At 52.6% G+C, this 6,580-nt stretch overlaps 1 long non-coding RNA gene across 1 annotated transcript; it reads left to right on the top strand.

The window, feature by feature from the left end:
• Positions 1 to 5,293, top strand: LOC142915853 (uncharacterized). Its single transcript, XR_012936137.1, has 3 exons — positions 1 to 116; positions 951 to 1,036; positions 5,180 to 5,293. It is a non-coding gene; the product is annotated as an uncharacterized LOC142915853 (long non-coding RNA).
• Positions 5,294 to 6,580: the final 1,287 nt, after the last annotated feature.

Genomic DNA, 6,580 nt, shown 5'->3' with positions numbered 1-6,580 from the left:
TGTGTGTATTATTAATCTGTCATTTTTCATTATTAACCTAATTTTTGTTTATTATTAATCTGTCATTTTACGACGGCAAAAACGTGGTAGTCACGGCGACATTTGTCATCAGTGTTGTGAGTAGCCCGCAGTGAGAGCACGACTACACACACACAGACATACACAGACACACAGGTTGTGTGTCTGTGTGTGTGTGGGGTGAGGTTGCACAAGAGACACACACACAGACACACAGAGACACACACACAGACACACAGGTTGTGTGTCTGTGTGTGTGTGGGGTGAGGTTGCACAAGAGACACACACACAGACACAGGTTGTGTGTGTGGGGTGAGGTTGCACAAGAGACACACACACACACAGACACACACAGAGACACACACAGACACACAGGTTGTGTGTGTGTGTGGGGTAAGGTTGCACCACAGACACACACAGAGAGACACAAACCCACACAGACACACAGAGGTGGTTGTGTGTGTGGGGTGAGGTTGCACCAGAGACACATACACACAGACACACACAGACAAACACACAGACACACAGAGAGACACACACACAGACACACAGAGGTTGTTGTGTGTGGGGTGAGGTTGCACCAGAGACACACACACAGACACACACACAGACACACACACAGACACACACACAGACACACAGAGAGACACACACACAGACACACAGAGGTTGTTGTGTGTATGTTTGGGGTAAGGTTGCACCAAAGACACACACAGACACACACACACAGAGACACAGGTTGTTGTGTGTGTGTGTCTGTGTGTGTGTCTGTGTGTATCTGTGTTTGTGTATCTGTGTGTGTGTCTGTGTGTGTGTGTCTGTGTGTGTGTCTGTGTGTGTGTGTCTCTGTGTGTGTGTGTGTGTCTGTGTGTGTGTGTATGTGTGTGTGTCTCTGTGTGTCTGTATGTGTCTGTCTCTGTGTGTGTGTTAAGGTTGCACCATGTCGAGCCCATTGAAGCTGATCGTGAGCGCCGATTCCAACCGTGGGGGGCGGCGCTACATGGAGAACATCACAGAGGTGGGCGGAGTCTCTGTGTGTGTGTGTCTGTGTGTCTGTGTGTGTGTCTGTGTGTCTCTGTGTGTCTGTGTGTGTCTGTGTGTGTCTCTGTGTGTGTGTGTCTGTGTGTGTGTCTCTGTGTGCCGGACGGGCAACTCTGTCGTGGACAGCGCTGTGGGGGGAGATCCAATTTTGATTGGCTCCTCCCCTCATGGCATATGTGTCCACCACAGGGGCTAAACGGGGGCTCTGGACGGGTGCGAGGGGCTGGTAACCCCTCCACCTTCAATTAATTACCACGAAACCACGAATTAAACTGAAATATGTAACTAATAAGCTTGTGCCGGAGGCCCCGGGGGGCCAGGCGTCTATGACGTCTCCTGGCCAAACCCCAATTGGCGGAGCCAGGAGATTGAATACCTACCCTCGGGGCTACTCCAGAAACAATGAAAAGCCACTACGGGTGGCCACGTGGAATGTTCGAACGCTCACTGCAGATGAGAGGCTGCCACTCCTCTGTCGGAAGCTGGACCGGTACCGCCTGGATCTATATGGCATTCAGGAGGTCCGGTGGACCGGCTCTGGCTCCTGCCACCATGAGGGGTGGACAGTCCTCTACTCGGGGCAGCAGACTGCCAAACAACAGGGTGTGGCTCTTCTTTTGAACAAAAGAATGAAGGGGGCGTGGGAGCGTGGCGGTGAGGTGTGGGAAGCTGTAAGCCCCAGGCTACTTTGGGCTCGCCTTCCCATCAACCGGAGGCAAGGAATGGTGGTCGTGGTTACTTATGCCCCCACCGAAGATGAACATCCGTGGAGGGATGCAGGCAAAGCCGATGAGTCAGATGCCTTCTATGACATCCTGTCACAGGTGCTGGCTAAAGTGGCCCCTCGGGATAGAGTCATCATGTTGGGTGACTTCAATGCCCGAGTTGGTCATGATACTGGCACCTGGTCTGGAGTGATTGGAGGGCATGGGCCAGATCAGCTCAATAACAACGGTAGGAGGCTGCTAGATTTTTGTGCAGCCCATGGGCTTGTAATTACCAACACGCTGTTCCGGCATCGGCGCATCCACACAACATCATGGATGCATGCCGGGTCCAAGCAAGAACATCTGCTGGACTACATAGTGACGGACCAGCGAATGCGAGCCCATGTCCTTGACACCAGGACCTACCGTGGAGCTGATCTGCCCTCTGACCATCGACTAGTCATCTGTAAGATGCGCCTGCCATTCTTCCACTCCGGTGGTGGGTGTACACACAGGACCCCATTCCAACATAAAGTGGCCTGGTCTCAGTTATCTGATGAAAGTTGCAAGCGAGAATTTCATCATCGCTTGCGGCTGGGATTGGCATCGTCCCCGACTCCTCCTGATGTCGAGGGTAAATGGGCGAGGTTTAGGACTGTGACTCATGCAGCTGCAATGGCTGCTTTGGGTACGCGGTCCAGACCTCCCCAGAGACCCTGGCTGACAGAGGAGGTGTTCAGGATGGTTGAGAAAAAGCGACAGGCCCACTATCATCGGCTACAGAATCCCACGTCAGAGAATGAGGAGGCTTACCGCAGCCTTCGCTCGGAGGTTCGGAGAGCCGTGAGGCGCTGCAAGGATGGGTGGTGGTCGCGGGTTGCTGAGGAGATGGAGTCTGCCTCAGTGGCCCGTGATCACAAATCTCTATTTAACTCCATCAAAAAAGTAACCTGCAGCGCCACACCTATTACCATCATTAGGGGAAAAAACGGTGATCCAATCTCCGACCCCCAGGAACAGGTTCGCAGATTTGCTGAGCATTTCTGTGAGGTCCTGGGGGAGGGAAAATCCCTCAGCCAGGAAAACATCGTGGCACAAAGTGAGGATGACCCTGCTGAGGCTGCGGTGCCTCAAATATTGGAAGAAGTCACCCCCTGTGAGTGGCTGGCTGAGGTGCCATCTGCTGAGGAAATATTGAAGGCGATCCGGAGTCTGAGACCAGGAAAGGCAGCGGGCAGAGATGATCTCCCAAGCGAAATGCTGAGGGAGGGTGGCGTTTGTGCACAGACTGCCCTATATGACATCATAACAACAGTCTGGACCACTGGACGGGTTCCGCAGGATTGGAAGATGCCCTGGTGGTCCCCCTTTTTAAGAAGGGGGACCGCACAGACTGTAACAACTACAGGGCCATCTCACTCCTCAGTGTGCCGGGAAAGGTCCTGGCAAGGATTATTCAGCATCGCCTTGCCAGGCACGCTGAGGAGAGGCTTGCGGAGCCCCAATGCGGTTTCAGGAAAGGGCGGTCCTGCACAGATGCCATATTTTCTGTCCGTCTGCTACAGCAGAGCTGTAGGGAATTCCAACAAGACCTACATCTCTGCTTTATTGACCTGGTCAAGGCCTATGATACCATCAGTAGGCCTGGGCTCTGGGTCGTTCTTCGTGCTTTTGGAGTACCTGACCCTCTGCTCACGATCATTAAGGACCTTCATGATGGTGAGCGGGCCCGGGTAAAACTGCGTGGCCGGGAGTCAGAGCCATTCCCTGTACACCTTGGGGTGCGACAGGGATGTCCTCTGGCTCCCACATTATTTAACATCTATTTTGACCACGTAGTTCGTGAAGCCTTCAATAGCTGTACCGGGGGAATCTCCATATGGTACAGATATAATGGGAGGCTAATCGATGCCCGGGTGCGGTCAAGGGATGGCTCCCTATTGCTCAACCACGTTATGTATGCTGATGATTTGGTAATAGCTGCTCAGTCAGAGGAGGAGTTGGTGACGCTGCTGCTGAGACTGGAGCGTGCCACTAAGAGGTGTGGCCTTACCATCAGCCCCACCAAAACTAAGCACCTGCCTGGGTATTTTGTACCATCGGACACTCCACCCCCACAACTCCCAATCGGTGATGGGGCAGTTGTGGAGATAGTGGAGAGTTTCCCATACCTGGGCAGTGTGCTTATGACTGGCTCCAGTTTAATAGCAGAGGTCTCACTCCGAATCAGTCGAGCGGCAATATCTTTTCATCGGTTGCGTAACGCTGTGTGGAAGCTACCTGGTCTGTCGCTCCGCACTAAGCTTCAGATCTTCTCGGCCACGGTCATTCCCTCCCTTCTCTACGCTTGTGAAACGTGGACCCCACTAGTGGAACATCTTCGCCGGTTAGAAACATTTAGGCTGGCCTGCCTACGATCCATCCTGGGTTTAACCAGACTGGATTGTGTGAGGAGCTCACAAATCCTTGAAAGATCTGGGCAGGGTCCCATCGGTGAGCTCCTCCGGCAGGCAAGGCTGCGATGGCTGGGTCATGTAGCCCGCATGCCCAGCCACCGCATGCCGAAACAGCTTTTGTTTGGCCGGATTGAGGGGGCTAAGCGGGCGCGGCACGGGCTAGAGAAGAGATAGAGTGATGTGGTACAGGAGGACGTGGAGCTGAGTGGACTTGCCGATGACTGGTACCAGCGGTGTCAAGATCGGCCTCTGTGGAGGAGGCTCGTGAAGGATGCTACTGGGCAGTTGGAGGCAGTCGCCCTCCAACAACAACGGAGGGCGGAGGAGCGACGCTCAGAACAAAGAGCGGAGCGCCGGGTGGCTAAAGCACAGCAGGTTGGCACAGTAGGGGCACAGGTGGTGCATCAGCCAGTCATCTCAGTCAGTCGACCCGTGGCACCTGGGTCTGCCCAGTGACCTCCTGCCAGCGGGCGTTCGACACTTCACGTGGCCTCACGGTGCACATAGCCTGGCACAAGCGTCGTGGTGACGTCACCGCCACTTAGTGGCGAATGGCGGTTGTTGTTGTTATTGCTGTGTGTGTATGTGTGTGTGTCTGTGTGTGTCTGTGTGTATATGTGTATGTGTGTGTGTCTGTGTGTGTCTGTGTGTATGTGTGTATGTGTGTGTGTGTCTGTGTGTGTCTGTGTGTGTGTCTGTCTCACGGCCAACACCAGTGACGATTATCTGAACCGGTCCCGGGCCTCCCCTAGGTCGACTCAGCCTCAAATGAGTACCTGGTGCGGTGTGTAAACATTGCCACTAGGGAGACAAAGGCGGTCGGGCGTGGTGCTGGCCACCCACCCCCTCGTGTACCGTTCCGGCCTTCATAGGTGGTGCTGCTACTTGCTAACAACACTTGCCCCAACAGTCTGTTAAGGCTACACGGGGGATCTTTGTCTTTGTATCACCACCCAGGAGTCACGGAGCTTTTGAGGCTCCGAGCCACGTGGGAATCCACAACAGCGTGAGGCGGTGCCACTCACAGGTGAGACTCGGGGATATGTGATTTCTAATCGATAGCCATCCGTCGGTTAACCCATTGCACCTGCTGAGTCTGTCACGCGACTTCCTCCTTCCAGCGAGCCTTTGATGCTTCACGTGGCCTCAAAGTGTACACAGTGTGTACGTATACACAATAATGTCCACGTTGTTGTTGCTGAGTTCACGCACTCAAGGGAGGGGGCAATGGAAAATGAATCTGAATCAACTTAAACTCCATCCCCATGACCTCATGAAGTGCCAGCGGGAGGTGTACCCCGCTAGTGACGTCATGTCACCAAAGTATTCACACTCCCCCAACCCCCGTCCACCGCGCCCTTGAGCGTGACGTCACCTCCGCTTGGGTCACTGCCGATATCAATCCAGTGCCAATCCTTATTTGGGCAAAGCTACGCCCAGTGACTGGCGGTACATTAACATAATGTATTCGTTGAAACCGTCGAGAGTTTATTGCGACGGGTTCAGCAGCCACGCCCCATCCCTCGACATATGGGCCGGACTCATTAACATAATTTATTCAGTTACAGCCGCTCATTGTGGGAGGGGCGCGTCTCTTAACCCGGAAGTGACGTCATGTTACCAGCTTACCCGCGTGACGTCAGGAGGCTGCCGATCCACGCTTGCACTGAAATCCGAGGTGAGAAATTCTCATGGTTGTGGTGGTTGTTGTTGTTGTTTACCAAGGTAGAGCCTCTCTCTCGTAGGGATGTCAGTTGAGTAGCAGCGAGCATGGGAATCGATGTCCAGGTTGGAACTTTACAACGCGGGGCCTAGCCACGCGGGGCCTTGCCTCCTGCCCTCGCCTGATTGCGTTTGCTTTAATTATCTCGCTTAAGTTTAATTTGTCTTCACCCGGCTCGCCACTTTGTAACTTTGTTTTATTGTAAATATTCACGCAGTTTTTATTTTCGTTCTTTTGTTACCAGGCCAAGCCCGCTTGAGCTGCTATACCGCTCTTGTTATCAGAAGCGACCTGCCCACAACAACACAAGGTGAGGCTTTGTCAACGTGTGTGAATGTTTTGACTTAAAACTTTGGTGACTGCAGGAATTAATATTCTTGGTTCTTTCGGTAAAGTCACGTAGATAGAAAATAAAATAAGAATAAAATTAAATGAATAATTGAAAATAAATAAAAAACCCACGAGGTTTTGATCGCAACACAAGTGGTCTTTATCTTATTAAATTTAATCTGTTATTTTTATTTTCTATCTACGTGACTTTACTGAAAGAACCAACAATACGTGTGTCAATGTATCTATCGGTCAAAGACGCTAAGCGCGTGCCGCTGTTGACTCTGAATGTGTGGAGGGGAACA

This window comes from Petromyzon marinus, unplaced genomic scaffold, assembly GCF_048934315.1.
Source record: "Petromyzon marinus isolate PM22_M1 ecotype Great Lakes invasive population unplaced genomic scaffold, UKy_Petmar_22M1.pri1.0 PM_G_Scaffold_36, whole genome shotgun sequence".
NCBI lineage: Eukaryota > Metazoa > Chordata > Hyperoartia > Petromyzontiformes > Petromyzontidae > Petromyzon > Petromyzon marinus.
This window is presented reverse-complemented; position numbering and strand designations above follow the sequence as displayed.